Consider the following 17545-nt stretch of genomic DNA (forward strand, 5'->3'; position numbering starts at 1 on the left):
AAGAAAATACATAACATTAAACATGTTAACAACACAAAAGCCATATTAAACGCAGACTACTTTAGGCCCGGAAGTAGGATTCGTCACGTCATCACTTAACGACCGGATGGTCATTCTATAGTGTTGCTGTGTAGTAAATTCAAATTAAATGTGTTTTTTAACACCGCAGAAAGCACAAAGCATTCCAATATCTCACTGCACACTTAAAAAAAAACCTGTCATCACAGTGTTTGCTTTGTCCAGTCATCAATATCACCTCCAAATTAATTAGAGTAAATTTAAAAAGCTCTTAAACTCTGTTTAATACGCAATATAATTTATACAAGTCTTACACAGTGTCTTTTTTGACATTTTCAATGTCAAAGTCTTCATTTGAAAAGTAACTTGTAACCAATGCTGTCGTGTAAGCATACTGAAAAAAAAAAGTATAAAGTGTTATTTTTTATGGTTATCAAGTGTTAATAATTTCTCGAGTAAAGTAAAAATACAAACAAACCAGAATTTGCTTGCAGTTTTGGTTGAAGCCCTCTGTGCCTCCTAGGGGAAACCCAACTTTTACTACATTAAGAGACACACAGTAAAACAAACCTTTCTACATTTTGAAATAGAAGTTAGCTATACAGCATTTGTCATGGTGATTTATTTATTACTCTTCACATTTTTGCAACTACCAGTCTTCTATTTTTTAGACTTTGTGTTTTTCTTATATGTCTATCTGTTATATGTTTGCCTGTAAACCTCTGCGGGGTGTAAATCGGTAATGTTTACTGCTAACAAACAAGCTAGCTAGCCAGGTTTGGTTGAAATTGGAGAAACTAGTTGCATTCTTAATCTGCATCGATAAGAGTGGACACTGCTGTCCAGATGATCTTCACTTACATATGGTTTACGCAACAGTGGTCTAGCTGCAAGAGTGAGAGTCCTGCCCCTCACTGTGGTATGCTAGTTTAGCAACACAGTAACAGCTGGTCCAACTTTACACAAGTAGGTGCTGCTGTTTTGGTTTACATGTGCTTCACTTTTAAGTACCACAACAATTTTTCACACAAGCTTGTGTAATAATCACAATCAAACAAAAAGTGCAGTTAAATTAATCTAAACTATGAACTAAACACAATCACATTTTATCCATACAAGTTTAATGAAGGAAAAACATTTAGAGTTGGTAAATGCTTGAGCACAGCATAAAGTCTTAAAAATAGACACAAGTTAACCAAAGAAAAACTATTGTCCTTGTTTTCTGCTGGTTCTTAGATAAAGGCCAGACCTTTTGTCAAGAAAAAGTCTGTGTTACTCTGAAAAGTAACAAAATCCCTTCTTTTCTCCTTCTTTCGCTCCTGCCTTTCTCTCACACTGTAGGATGCTCCGTCTTTCCTTCTTGGCCATGTGGTGTGGTGTGTTGGTTTTAGGAGGCACTAAAAACACACCGTTAAACACAGTTTTAAAAGTTCCTAAAAGCATTTTTCCTCTCCGGGATTGGCACTTTAATCTACTCTCAGGTTTCACATGTTGCCTAGGCACACCTGGGGAGAGGAATGAAATAAGCTGGCTCTTACTAACCCACTAGCTCCCACACATCATAGAATCCTTGTAAAAATGAAGAAGGAAAAGCTAATCAGATTTATTGTTTTAATCATTGAGAGGGGTGTCTTTTTTCTCTCTGTGAGGATGACTTTATGACTCTCCTGGCAAGAATCCATTGCAGCTTAGATCTGAGAAGAAATTAAATCCTTAGCTATGTCAGATGTGAACTACATTTTTCATTCTTTTATGATAGAAAATGGCTAAGATGGAAATTGGCAAATAAAAAAAAGGTCTGTAGCATAGACTATCGGGAAAGGAATGAGTTTTTTAAAGTCACATCAACAAATCAGATATCTGAAAAAGCTTGTCTCTTTGTAATAGATCATGGGTGACTGTGGTTTGCACGCTGATGTGTTCTTGGGCAAGATTAAAAAAAAAAATTAAAAATTAAAACAAGGGGGGATGCACTGTGTTCAAGCCCAAATATTACAATACAGGGGGTTTTTTCTGGCAATTTTTCCAACATCTCATAAAAATTATTTTTACTTTAACTTCTTTTGCTTTTACAGTCCTCTCTGTGTGTGCAGGCAGGTATTTAAAAGTGGGAGGAAGTAGTAAAAGAAGCTCTATCTCTTTATCTTCAAGGGATAGGGCATGGTGATTCCAAGAGTAAGGGGCTGTCACTGGGTTAAAGAGAGTGCAGAATTTCTGAAAAGCCAAAGGTCACGTTCAAAAAGGTGAGTTGTTGACAATTTTAAGAACCTCTTTTTAATGTGAAACAGAGATACTGGTGAAGTTTTAGAAAGTAGTGCAGATATTTTAGATGAATTCTTAGATGATGAAGTCAGAAAACTTATCAGCATTCAAGGAATATTTGATAACACTTATAATATTTTTGACAAAGCATTTAGAAACCTTTAATTAATGATTAATTTATCTTTTACACATCATTAATATATATTTGAAAGTCAGTAAGCCCTGTTGACAACTTACAAGTGTGTTGCAAGTCATATATAAACTTTTGTTAAGTTATGAACAAAATCATTTGCAAATGATTAATAAATAATAGCCTGAAAGATTTATTTGACATAGTTTAACATAATTCCAGCACAGACTGAAACTCTGCTTCACAGAGAATTTGTTGTACTTACTAATTTCCTTCACAAATGATCTGCTTTCTGCATCCCATTAATCTGAAGGGTTACCCATTCTTCATATGTAAGTGTTTTACATATCACGTGTAGATATTCCACACATGTTAAAAATTATGCGCATAAGTACACACAACAGCCTTCTGTATGCAACAGTTCAAAGAGTGCAGATATTATTTTTATTGCTTCTAAGTTTTGTCATTTCTCAGTTTGCACAGCTTTCAGTATTGACCACAGAATCTTGTGTGTTTAGTACCAAAAGCTGTAAACAAGGCCTACAGTCCAATCCACAACTTTCTGGCAACTACTGAGATGGTAGAGAAAAATGTGTATTCCCTGACCAGTTGGCAAAAATCTCTTTGCAACAGCTTAGCAGATTGCTGTGGTCAACCATACTTTTCAAGGAACTGCCTTTTCTGTAAACACTTCCCAACTACTCTTCAAGAAGTAGGAAGACTGTGAAGAGTGATAGAAACTTGAATTCAAGGTAAAAGTTGTGCCTTTTGGCATGTAGCTATGAGGCACAACTTTTAGTTTGAAAGTCAATGTTCTCCATTTCCAGTTTGCATTGCACTTATTCAAGTTTTATCCGGTCTTTAAGTGATGAGTATGAACCCTAATTCTCAGTCCAAACTACTCTTCGTTTATTAAGGCTGTTGTGTGTTGGACCTGGAAACGACTAATGACATCAGACTTAAAGACCGGGTTGCTGCTCATCTAGTAATATGCTTGTGTTAGCAGACAAGCTGGAATTCTCCATGCAAACTACAGATGACTTTGGCAATCTGCTAGCAACCAAAGCAATCACTAGGAGGTTTTTTGTGTATATGTGGTTAGTATAAATTAAACATTTTTTAAACCAGTTTTTCAAATTTTGTTAGAAAGTACCTAACACTCCTGTTAGACATACCCTTCCCCTTTCTACTACGTTGATGAGATCTGAGCTTGTCATTTTCTTCTTTGAATAGTCACGTTTCCATAAAAAACATGGGATAAACCTGATAATCTTGCATCTATCAAAAATGTATAAGCTAAGAAAACTTGTCTGTTTATTTATTCACATAATTTTTTAGCAGCCAAAGAAGCCCAACAAATGACATATAAAACTTTTACACTTGATAAACTATTAGATTAGGACATGGGAAAAGTTGGAAAAAGTGATTTACAGTATTCCCTCGAAATGTGAAAATTTGCAAAGCAGAAACCATGTGTTTGTATTATTATTTTTATATATATTAAGTCATAAACCCCCTCCTCACACTCCAATAAACCCTGTTGTAACCCTGTTATTGTTTTTCAGGCCAGAAAATGTTTATTTTACAGCAAAAATAATTCAAATGTAAAGAAATAAAAATACCTATATGCTGCAGAAACACGCAATATAGTGAAACTCCTGCAATATAAATTTACAGATAAATAAGTGATACAGAAAGTCCACAGAAGGTATACCGTACACTCAAAATACATGTCTGCATCTCAAAAAAACACCTAAATAAAAATAACAATAAAAAAAAAACAAACATTGCAGTAGAAAGTACACAATGTTTGCCACTTTAGTTGAGCCTGTACTCTATCCACTCATATGGATAATAGACTAATTGTTTGATTGTAGACCAAAATTTTGACCTGAGGATGGATAAAATGTTAAGAGTTCACTACAGTGCACTCTAAGGGAAATGTCTGTATGAATGTCTGTATTCAGTGTCAGGGTAACCTTAAATATCTGACATAATGCTTACAGCCATAAATCGGTACTAAATTGGTACTGAAGAAGAAGCTAAGGATCACCAAAATTGCTGCACTTCACTCAGTGAAAAGACACATATTCTTATAGTTGTTTACAAGTTTACAAGTTGTTTAGTTCTTTACAAAAACACAAAATTGTGAGCCTTATATTAGTGAAAAAAATTATTTACTTAACCAGATCATTAACAGTAATGCCCTGCCACACTGCAAATTCTTAAATTGATCCAGTACCAAGCAAATACAGGGCAAGTATCGCTGACACCAACACTTTTAACTTACAAAAGCAGCTTATGTGAGAGAGCAGTGTGTCATGATTTATGACATGAATCATCATCAATTTGTAAATTCTGAACACATTTTAATGACCACTAAATCATTTTCAATGTATTTCACAATAATTAGTTAACAAAATATGTCTTTCAGCTTTTCATGTATTTTGAAACTAGGTTTATTTAAGAGCAGGAGTATAATTGGGCCTGTCTCCAAAGCACTTTGAGTCAGCTTCTGTTGTTTAAATGTGCTACAGGCTATACATAAAATAGATGTGACAGTCAATGCATAATGGTTCAAATATTCTTCAGAGTGCATGTTTGAGGTACCTTTTTTATATTTAAAAGAGTAATAATTTGTTTAACACAATTCAGTGTACTACATATTGTCTTAGAGGCAAGAAATAAAGTATCGATCAGATCCCAATACCAGCATTGGTATCGACACTATTGATGTTTGGATTGCCCACATCTAATTGACAGACGTTACCAGCCTCAGGCTGTAATATATTCACCAAAAGTTTAGCACTGAATATGGATAAATTATAAAAATCCAAAATATAGAACATCAGCAAGGCAAAAATCACTGACCGTTTTAATTTGGGCCAACCAAAGACAGACTTGAATGGATTATACAGTAGGTATACCTTGCCTGTCTTGTAAAAGCCTCTTAGAGCGCTATACAAACAAGGGTTTTGTTTACTGTTTTGGGAATTGCAATCAAGAACAAGCCTGGTTTTATATCAGATGTTGATCACTTGTGGTCAAGAGTGGCTGCATCTATCTAATGAATATTATGTTTGTTAAGCCTTTATGATTGGATATGAGAATCAAAAACTATGGTCCACTTTACCAGTGGCCAAATGAATGAAAAAGGTGGATTAGTGCAAAGAAGGCTGAACATTATTATTATTTTTTATTTTTTTAGACCCAAAGAAGTTTGCAAGACAACAGTGCAACGGGCAGTGATACGACACAGATGGTGTGATAAATTTTAAATTAAGTTCATTGTAAATTAAGACATGGTCTAAAACCTGAATGCTATTAAATTTAAAAAGAAAAAAAAGGTTATACCATGCACTTAAAATTCAAAATGTCCATTTTTAAGTTATGACTGAACTAGAATCATATTTTTTTTAAAAACTGAACCTCCTCAGCCATCTAAGGCAGTGTTGTGGGGTCGAAGCATTAGCATGGCTGGATGTGTAAGAAGGTGATCCCTGTCAGTAATCACTATATATGGGATTAGATTAGGCTAGATCAGATTAGGGATTGTATGGAAATAAACATTCCCTGTGGCTCTGAAAAACTAATCCCAGCTCAACAGCCATAGGTGGGATTATGAGAGAAGCAGTGCCAAGAGGTTATTATGTTTTCTCCCTCAGTATATCCTGCATTTTTCAGTACTTAGTATTTTAGGTATGTCAAGATTTTCAACCACTGGGTGCTATGTACCTTTCATGCTACAGAGTTCAACGCACAATGAAAAAATGTTTTAAAAAATAGGTCCAGACTCAGTGTTATAAACTACGATAACCGCGTTGATGTTATTTATGTATTGTTTTAAGACTACAAAACTCCTGTACATGTATTGTGCACATATTAATTAAATCACAAACAAATTTTTTTTTAAAAAAATACATTTTGACAAGTGTTTCATTCAATATGCAAAAGAAATAAAAGGCACAATTGTGTAACTTCACAAAAGTACAACAGCACTTCAAGGTCTTCAGGCAGAAGGAATCCGGAATCAGTCGGCTGATAAGAAATACAGACACTACTGTTTGTCTCTGCTAAGTGAACAGATAATGAACCACAAAGCCCCCAAGCACCAAGTGCTCTCTTCAGAATTCTTGAGCGAGACAGGGTTTTTCCACACAAATGATTTTTTTGTTGCCCACCAAAAAAGTTTTTGACTACATGACAGTATCAGACAAATAATGCGAAGAATTATAAAAAGAAGCGCAAATCTCTGCGAAGGAAACTTACTCTCTGGACAGCACTTACTTATGAGGCAATTGTGGGCATAGTTTTAAAGATAAAATACTTTTTTTTTTTTATAAATGTTTTATGAAAGTTAGACCTTTTTTGATCTTGAAGAATAGGTCAGAGGTCAAAAGTAACATGACAATTAGAATCCCCATTAACATTAACAATACACACCATGCTTGTAAGAATTATAGTTATAAGCTATAAGACTTTTTGAAAATGCCATTGTGACATTTTTTAAGCATTTAAAGTTGCTATGCTAATTGATTTGGTTGCAATTCTACCAGGATTTAAAAATGGATATACAAATGGGATCCCTGGCACTCCCGTTGGCTTTTAAGTGTTAAGTTGACCTTGAGGACCTTGGCAAATATAATCCAAATTTTAATGGATTGCTAACATGGCCCCTCTCTACGTTCTCACAAAACTTACAAGCACAATGCTCAGCAAATTTTCACGTCTAGACTCAAGCTGCAGTAGACCATTCTGGTCGTTTTGATAGTTTTATTTCATTTCATTTTACTATTCAAAGTAATGTTGTCAGCATCCCTGACTGAGTAGCTGTTTTTGCCTCATTCTTATCCACGTTTTCCAATAATCTTCTAGGAGGTACCTGGAAATTTGCAACATTGAGGCCCACAGAGCACATAGAGTCAAACTCTGATTTTTTTTAACTCTGATTTTTGTTATAGCAATAACAAAAATTTTGCTGGGTTTGTAAAACTCAGAAAAATGTAATCATCATTACACCAGCACCTTTTCCAATAATCTCCTTTGGGAACATTGGTTTTTGGCTAGTGTTCATCATGTGAGAGATGAGTGTGATAAGGTTTAGAACGAGGTTTGACTTCCTATGCTAAAATCGCCACATAGGCAACTGCCGTACGGAAAAAACAAAGAAAAGAAAAAAAAAACACTACAATGGTGCAGAAATAGTCTATTGCAAAAGCAAACCCTGTAAAAAAAAATAAATGTAAGTAATTTTACAGTTTTCATTCAGAGCACAGTCATCTCTTTTATATCCACAAAACCTCAGGTATGCATGATACATTATTATGCCATCAGGTTGCCTAGCAATGATTGAACAACAAATTGCTTTTTTTTCTCTTTTTGCTTTTTTGCATCATGTCATTTTAGTTTCACCACAGTAACATCTCATTTATATCCAAAAAGGCTGAATTACACGACATATTATAATCATCATGCTGCTTAGCAACCATCTAGCAATGGCCTAAAATGACCCTGTTTTTAACATCTATGCAGCTACAACACCCTATGAAAATACAGTATAATTTTAATTTCATGGCCAATAGCTTGAATAGGCCAACGAATACAGGAGCATGGGCATGTGCTACTTAAGTAAGCACAGCATGCATCAGAAATAATCATCTTATTTCAAAGTGCTTTAATTCCACAGCCATTCACCGGTGATGAACATGTACGGTTAGACAGAGGGGATTCATGAGTTTCATGTGGTTACTGGTAGGTAGCTTAACAACAGCAGTGGCTGCAGCGACTCTGGACATGCTTATAAAGTATAACACTGTTTGACGATCACATGAACATATGCCCTCTGTACAGAGGGGGACAATTGTCAACATTGTAAATTTTGTATATAAAACTTTATACTCAGCAGTTTATTTTAAAATTATATTTCCATTACTAAAAAAGCCTTTTGAAATCAGATGATTATTTTTGATTAATCTTTTATCATCAAAAGTGACAAGACTTTTGATGGCATTAAATCCTTAATGGCATAAAATAGTTACATTTTGGGGATGGTGATAAAATTGGTTAGTTTTATCTACTTTGTGCAGTGAAGTATCTTGTTCCAATGGTTCCCAACCCAATGAAATGACTAATGGTGGGTAAAGGAAATTCATAATTCTTGAATGATTATAAATTTTGTGGTGGGGTCTTTTACTGGAAGACTTTATCTAATCTTTTTTTCAGGTTTTCAGGTTTATTTGACATTGAGGCACAGAGAGTATAAAAAAATGCAGAAAATACCTAAAGTTAGGTCCATAAATATTTGGACAGAGACAAATTTTTTCTAATTTTGGTTCTGTACATTACCACAATAAGTTTAATGAAGCAACTCAGATGCAGTTATAGTGCAGAATTTGGCTCTAATTCAGTGGGCTGAACAAAAATATTGCATTAATAAGTGAGGAGCTAAAGTATTTTTAACACAATCCCTTCATTTCAGGGGGTCAAAGGTAATTGGACAAATTCAATAACTGAAAATAAAATATTTCTAATACTTGGTTGAAAACCCTTTGCTGGCAATGACAGCCTGAAGTCTCGAATCACCAGATGCTGGGTTTCCTCCTTTTAATGCTCCGCCAGGCCTTTACTGCAGCGGCTTTCAGTTGCTGTTTGTTTGTGGCCCTTTCTGTCTGAGTTGATTTGGCTGTGTGTTTTGGGTCATTGTCCATCTGTATTATGAAATGTCGCCCAATCAATTTTACTGCATTTAGCTGGATTTGAGCAGACAGCATGATTCTGAACATCTCAGAATTCATTTTCAGAATTCAATTCATTCAGCTGCTTCTGTCTCGTGTTTCACATCATCGATAAACATTAGTGTCTCAATGCCCAAGCCATCACACTGCCTCTGCCATGTTTTAAAGATAATGTAGTATGCTTTGGATCATGAGCTGTTCCACGCCTTCTCCATACTTTTTTCTTGCCATCATTCTGGTACAGGTTGATCTTGGTTTCATCTGACCAAAGAATGTTTTTCCAGAACTGTGCTGCCTTTTTTAGATGTCTTTTTAAATAAAGTCCAATCTAGCCTTTCTATTCTTGAGGCTTATGAGTGGCTTGCACCTTGCGATGAACCCTCCATACTTTTTATGGTAGACTTGGATATCGATACGTCTACCTCCTGGAGAGTTTTGTTCACTGGTTGGCTGTTGTGAAGGGGTTTCTTTTCACCATGGAAATTATTCTGCGATCATCCACCATTGTTTTCTTCTGTAAGCATCGCGTACCACCGTCCCTTGAAAAATACAGTGGCACATATTGAGGAACTGAAACTCCTGAACATTTCATCCAATTTGAATGTGGATACCCTCAAATGAAAGCTGAGAGATTGCACAATGTCAGTGTCCAAATATATATGGACCGAACTGTACCTTGACACTTTTCAGACCAACATGTCATCCAGCTTGTCTACTTCAAAATTTGAAGTAGTCAGTCACAAAATTAACTTAGCAACAAGATTCGACAACTCTTCTACTGTAAGCAAAACCATATTAATATAGAGACATCTTATGACAATGTGCAGTAAACTGTGCAAAAGGCAATTAAAATGCCACAACTAAAAACTCATGAAAGCTTTGAAATCCAGAAATTGGGATGTACAATTACTAATATACCAATTTACTGGATAAAATGCTGGCCTGTCATAATATCTGTATAATTTAAAAAAAATCACTAATATTTAACTCTTGTTTTTACTTCATTAGAAAACCAAACCAAATAAAAAAAAACAAAAGAAAAAAAGGTTGGGTTGAGCCATAACAAGGCACAAGCCGGTTGGAAAATCTGACATCATTTATGATCATTCATGGTACGACTTTATAAGCTGGCCAAAGTCCAGATCATACCCAATCAAGGAAGTGTTCACTCAAAAGCTCTTGACCCCCATCGTTGAGGTTTCACTTGCAAACAAAAAAATATGTAACTTGCTGAATTGAAATGGATCTGCCAACTCACGCTTTGAAAGTGCTGTCATAAGTGTACACGCACACACACAGTGAATCAATTCCTGTCTCCGCTATCAATCCATATCTCGATCGTTGGGCCTCATGATGTGAATAAACTTGCCTATAAGCCTAACAGTAACCCAATACTTTATATATTTCACTGATGTCAAAGTGTCAGAATGAAGTGCTGCCTCCTGGCACTCTATTCTCCTTTCTGGCCAAGTGTAGCTCAAGTTTCATTTGTTGGTCAATGTACAAATGTGGGAAGGATGAAGTGTTTTGTGGCCTGTCGTTGTGCTATTTTTAGCAATTTAATGATCATGCATTTTCCACAAAACAAAACTCTATTGATTTCCTAGATGGATAACTGAAGCAGTTTTGTTCAACTTTTTCTAGTCTTTTCGTCTTTTGTAATGACAGCACTGCTGCAACGTACTCAGTTAGGGGGGAAATGGAGCACTAAGGTTCTTGTTCAGCATGCAACAGTAAAAAGGTAAGAGTCAGGTAACCACCAAGTGTAATTACGAGTATGCTGATCCCTGTGAAAGCTCTTCTCGGCCACTTTCTCTACTGCACCGAAGCCTTTGGCACGAGTGTTGGAGAGGGTCACTGTTTAATAATGAACAGGTCGAGCCGGCTGTAACAGATACATGCACCTGCTTTATACATCAGTCAATTACCTAATTAGAAGTCTCCCTCAGGGGAAAGCTAATACTTTGTCCTGGAGCAGCAGGACAACTCCTTCCATGTGAACAGTGGCTCTGGCAAGCCAAACAGATACCTGTGTGTATGTATGCAGTCGTGGTGCACGTGTGTGCGCGTGCATTCGCATGCAAGTGTAAAGAACAATAGAAAGGTGGTTCAGTGTTTCTTTGCAGAGATCAGGTACCCAACCACACACATGTGAAATTGTACTCAGCACAAATGTGATCCTATAGCAATGCTGCCTATGCCCATCTCTTTGCATATGATGCCCTTCAGATTCTCAGCATTCATCCTTCCTAGAGAAAATGATACAATTAGCCTTTTCTGCTCCTGCAAAGATTATATTTTTATTAAATAGTTTTTTAAAATTACTTCTTATGGTTCAACCAACTCTTCCAAGCTGCTTTTTTTGTGTATTTTAAGATGTTATTTGGTCTAAAACGAAAAGCAAAGCATCCTAATACATACATATTTTCAAAATTCCCCAATGCTTAGAAACAGTGTGTCAACTTAGGTCTGGTGGCTGTTTGGCTTACAAAGCACTGGCAAAAATCTTGCAATGTCTGTAGATTATTCAGAGTAACTAAGAAACTGTTTGTGGAAAGATTTATCGATGATGAATTTATTAATGTAATATTTCAGTTATGTTCACTGTTCACCTGCACTAAATGATGTATAAATAATGCCCACATTTCAGGAACAATATCTCAAAATCTATGCAAGCCTTGTTTGTCCACTGAATATCCTGATTAACCTCCAAAGACCCGAACTCTTTCATGGCATCCATTTTTACGTCTGAAGACCGGTCTCAAGACCGGTCTTCAGACTCTAGTCTAGACAACCCAAAATGTGATGTCCACATATGTGGACGGCAGGTACTAACTATCATACGAGGATGATTTTGAGGATTGGGTGGTGTGATGGATTACATCACCATAGACTACATTAATTTGAGATTTATCAATCACAGGTGCATAGTTTATACTTTCATGCAGCTGTTTTTCTTTGCTTAGTTTACATACTGTATTATTTATTGATGAGATTTGCATTACTCTGCAAGACTGACACTATCAGTCTTACTTTTACTGTTTTTAACTTCATTTTTATTTCTTATCTTTGTTTTTCTCACTGTTTTACACACACACACACACACACACACACACACACACACACACACACACATATATATATATATATATATATATATATATATATATATATATATATATATATGTATATACACACAGTTTTGTACTCTCTGACTGTATAACGCCCTTACTAGGTGCCTGTGGCACGTTTACTTCAACGTGGTTGTTTATTGATTGTTCATTGCAGACTGTACTGTTTTTTTCTTTATTCTTTTTTATCCACAATTTCTCTTGTGGGATCTCTGATCCTTTAAAGCATAGGTGTCAAACTCTGGCCCGTGGGCCAAATTTGGCCCGCAGCCTAATTACATTTGGCCCGCGAAGCCATACCAAATTATTATTAGAGCTGGCCTACTGGTATTATACAGCTAATATATATATTGTTTAGTATTAAGCTTTGCTTGTTCCATATTAAGTTTTTCAGCAAAACTTGTTTGAGTCCATAAGAAAAGATTCATTCTTAAATCTGGAGGAAGATTTTTTTTACAGTAAATATTAATGTTAGCTCGCGACCTTGTTCCAGTTTTGAATTTTGCCCCACTGTGTATTTGAGTTTGACACCCCTGCTTTAAAGAGTTTGTTTTTATGAATATTGATGTCAAAGGAGAAGTGTGACTGAAGAGTAATATGATCAGACAAGCTGGTTGCATGGACTATCTGGGTTTTGCTTGGGCCACCAGCAGCTCTGAGGCAGTCAGCTACACTTCAGCTGTTATTAAGTCACGTACTTTAGCCTTTAGGAGTGCAGGTTTGGGGATGCTGCCGGTGGCTTGGTGGGCGAGTAATGACACTTGTTTCACAAAGAGGGCGTGAACAGAGGTTGAACATTCAGGATCACCGGTGTTAAGATGTGTCCTCGTCTACATTTCTTGCATGACCTGTGTTCCACCCATTTTCTGTCTCCAGCCTTTAACCAGCAAGTCAGTGCTACCCTGACTTGCTGATTAAAGATTGGATACAGAAAAGTAATGTTTTAACGACTCAGCAAAATCAATTGCTGCTTATTAATAGAAGCTACAGTTTAAATATGTGTACTCCCAGGTTGATGGATGGAAGTGAAAGAACTGGGGTGTGATTGTAGGGTTATGGGCTCGAGGTCACAGAACAGGCTCCTAGAATTCAATTTTCACACAGAAGGGTTATTAAATTATTGACCACCATTTGTGTGTGTGTGTGTGTGTGTGTGTGTGTGTGTGTGTGTGTGTGTGTGTGTGTGTGTGTGTGTGTGTGTGACGGTGCATGTGTGTCTGCTCCCTGCAAATTACCTTGCAAGTTTTAAGAGAAACTTTGCACTCTGGACTTTAGAGTCATTCTTTATAACAAAACGTGACAAATGTGTACAACCAGTTTACATTCATGACACCTTGTTCAACATTAAAAAAAAGAAAAGTTTAAATAAAATAAATGGTCCTTCCTGTCTTGTTTGAAAGTTCCTTCCTTCTTGCCATCTTTCTTTTCAGGAAAGTGACAGGCCTTGCCCGCTTTTGCGTAGTAACCAGAAGGGAAAGAGAGGAATGTGGCCTGCCTCAGCGAGAAATCCCAAAGTGCTTGCCGACTCCAAGCTGCTAATACAACTAATGCAGTAATGTAAGGGCCAAGGCGATTAATGAGAGCGCTCTGCCCCTGACATCTCAGACACCCTAATGTTGCAGCAGCGTCTCCCTAGCCGTGCTTTAATCCATCACTGGTCCCTGTAACCCAATTATGGCCTGACGCTTTACTTTTAGCTCCTCTGCTGGGTCGTTCACACACATCTATATAAGGGCAAACAGGCGCACACGCGTGCACACTCACACACACACTTAGATGGGCGTGTTTGAGCATCATCAGACAAGCACATAAAAAAAAGAGAAAAGCATTTGCCCCCAAACACACACAAACACACACTCCTTTATACACACTCTTAGGAGGGATACTAAACATTGATGTAGTGTCATGTAAGCTCACAGAGAGGAGCTTCACAAGAGAGCTCAAAGCTCTCAGCTATACTTACGTTCTCAATTTATCTCAAATATGGTGGGTTTTTAGCATTATAATCATCTTGTGTTTCAATTTAGTTGAAGCTAAATGATAAACAGTGACACATTATTAACACGACTTACCCCTGAAATTATGACTCGCGGTAACAAATGCATCTTCACAGCAAATTCACTGACTCCATCGTCTTTTAAGTTCCATCGTGTCTCTGATTACTCAGGTTAACAATTTCTAATGTCATCACAGTAAAACCTTGTATTTCTTTTGTTCTTACTGACTGTGATTGTTGCATGATCCTACACCAACATTCATTCCCAGGGGCCCATCAGTACTCTGTTTTAGCTAGGGGTTATGTATTGCATTTTTCATAAGGTCTCTCCTGCAACATTTATGATCCACCCTAAAGGCCTTAAAACAATACTTAACTGCTTCTCTCACTACTATAACCCTAACATCTGGAAAAAAAAATGTTTATGAGTAGATCCTGGTTTGTTGCAGGAGCTGGAAGACCTGTTGTGGGTCTCCCAAAAGCCCTCTCTTCATTCCTCTTTCCCAAAGGTTATGTCACACACACAGTAACAGCTCTGTCAATCAAGGGATCTATATGCTTGCTTCCTCTAAATCAGGTGGATTGACTTCTTAAGAGTTACTGGAGTAGCCTACTTCCATTAGCCACTCCCAACGGCAAATTAACTTAAATGTACCCGCTCAATAAAGTTCAAGACAATCATTTGCATGTCAATGTCCTTTTTCTCTCAAGGCCTTCCCAAACATACAGCTGACTCATGCAAATCCTGAGATTGCTGAGATTCCTGTGCACTAATACCAATTAGCCAGAAAGCTAATTGCAAAGAGGAATTGCTTGAGGTTAGTTGGGAGAGAAATGTTGCACTCTTGTATGAAACTGTGACCTGGTTTTGCCTTTTTTAATTGCAGTTATATTCTGGGTTGCTGAATCTCGTTCAATGCCTCTTATAGTTTGTATTTTCATGAGATTATATTTATTATTATTGATCTTATTGATATGATTTGGTTAGTACGTTGAGCTCTTTTGCATTTATTGTGTTGATTTTTAGTTAGATTTGGGGTTTTTTGGACTTTTTCACAGTTGTCAGTGAAACAAACACACCTGTATGGGAGGCAGTCAACAGATGGTGGCAACACAGTGACAAAATGGGAATGATACAGAAAATACAGAATGAATGAGAGGGCTAACAGATGAGGTGACGGGGCGAATGGACCAGCCACAAAGCCAACTTAAGGCAAAAAAAACTTCAACACAACAATTCTGAAAATTATAAATACCCAGGTAGGAAAACAAATTTAGGATACTTTTATTTAAAAGGCAACAAGATCTACACTATAGGATTATTTTTAAGATTTTCAGTGATAATACCCATTTACTCTAGTGCACCTTGCATGCCAAAATATGTATATCAGAAATGGAAGGACCAAACTATAGAGCTTCTGGTCTCTTTGCCTCGCTTGATGACCTGTTTGTCCAGAGAGTTCCTGAATCTGCAATGAGGTTCGTTTTTTCAGATGTGTACAACAGACAGAGAAGGGAGCATAATCATATGTGTTATCCCAAAAAGAGTTGTATTGTAGGCTGTGCAGGACAACTGCCAAAGAAGTTCACACCGAGTGGGTCCATCTCCAGCTGCTGCTGGTGCGCGTATAATCTGCTTCAAGCACTCAAGAGTTTTATACAGAAGGAGAAGTTACAGAGGTGACATTGCTGCAGATTAGGGTATGAAAGACCTCAAATGGACTTAACATGCAAGTTGAGGAACTGAAACCAAAGAGTCTTCCATGCACCACTAAATAGAAGTGCAACAACTGCATGCTGGAGCTCATCCTCTCCTTGTTCTTAACATCAGCAGGCTTAAAACCAACTAGTCATGTTGCAGAAGGGTTCCAAAGGGGTTAGGCAATATCGAGGGTTAAAGGGCTGTTGCAACTCTCATTGGAGTAGTAGATTTCGGACTCACTGGAGTATAAGATACTGGTTCACAAGTCGCTTTGATCAAACAGGGCTTACTGATTTTGTGACACTAAAGGCAGCTAGTGAGATGGATTTGAAAGCCTGTGTAGACTCTGAAGTACTAATGTCAGGTGGCAAGTTATTCCAGAGTCTAGCACATGCAACTACGATCTCCTCTATGCTTTAATCAAGACCTTGGCTGCAAGAGCATCTGGCTAGACAATCTCAGTGCTCTTTTGGGGTTATATATGTGAAATAGCTGTTAAATAGCTGGGTACCATACAACTTAAAACTTTGGAAGTAAGTAAAAGAATCTTAAAATCAATATGATAATGGACAGGGAGTGGTGTGATGTGTTCATACCTTCTAACACCTGTTAAAAGACATGAAAAAAGAAAAATGACTGGAATACTTTCCAAAGTTGCCGAAAGCAGATAAGATTACTTGCTCAACTTTGGTGTCCATGCCCAGCTGATCTGGATTTGGTTAAAATCCTTCTCCCACAGGTAAAGGTGTGGTCCAATATAGTATGTATGCAAATAAATGTATTTAAAGTAAAATAATTTACCTATCTCAAGGCTCCAGACACACAGGGCATTTGGCAAGTGCTTAGGAACCACTGGGCCTAACCACTGGCAGGTTGCTGCTGAAGGTTGATGGTAGTAACTGCTGAGTAGTAGTTGTAGCTTGTAGGCAAGTCTTCCATACAAAGTTTCAACATTCAACATTGTAAAGCACAGTGACCTCCACCTCTATGTAATTCTGGTTCCAATAGTCACCACCCTCACTGCTGTGACAGTCTTGTAGCAACTAAGTTGTAGATTACATAAATATCATCTTGCATTTGTCAGCTCAGTATTTAGTATAATTTTCCTAGTGCAGTAATGGATAGGTCAGAAAAGCGTCTTTTCAAATAAATATAAATTGGGGCCGCTCATTTTGAACAGTAGCATATACATAAATTGTGATTCTTATGATATTTATTGTCTGAGAGGTGGAGGTCACTGTGGTTTATAAGAATATTAAGTCTATGTATCCATACAGCTTAAACGGCCAGTTTAAGCGGATATGTTCAGAACTGAAGGGTTAACCTCTTTGGATGAACAATGAAAAGACCAGAATTACATCTTTTTGTGTATCATGGTACTTCACAACAAGATTAGCGCTGTTCCTCTTTCACTGCCTGAAATCTTCTTATGAAAGATTTGGATGATCACAGTGATTCAATTTTTCTTTATAAATGTAGATACATATCTGATGTACTCAGAGGATTGTTCAAGCAAATCAACTTTCAGCTACCGTATTGTTCACCTCTTCTAAATTTGCCCGTGCCTCTGGT

Source organism: Perissodus microlepis, chromosome 7, assembly GCF_051167445.1.
Source record: "Perissodus microlepis isolate ML-2025 ecotype Zambia chromosome 7, ASM5116744v1, whole genome shotgun sequence".
NCBI lineage: Eukaryota > Metazoa > Chordata > Actinopteri > Cichliformes > Cichlidae > Perissodus > Perissodus microlepis.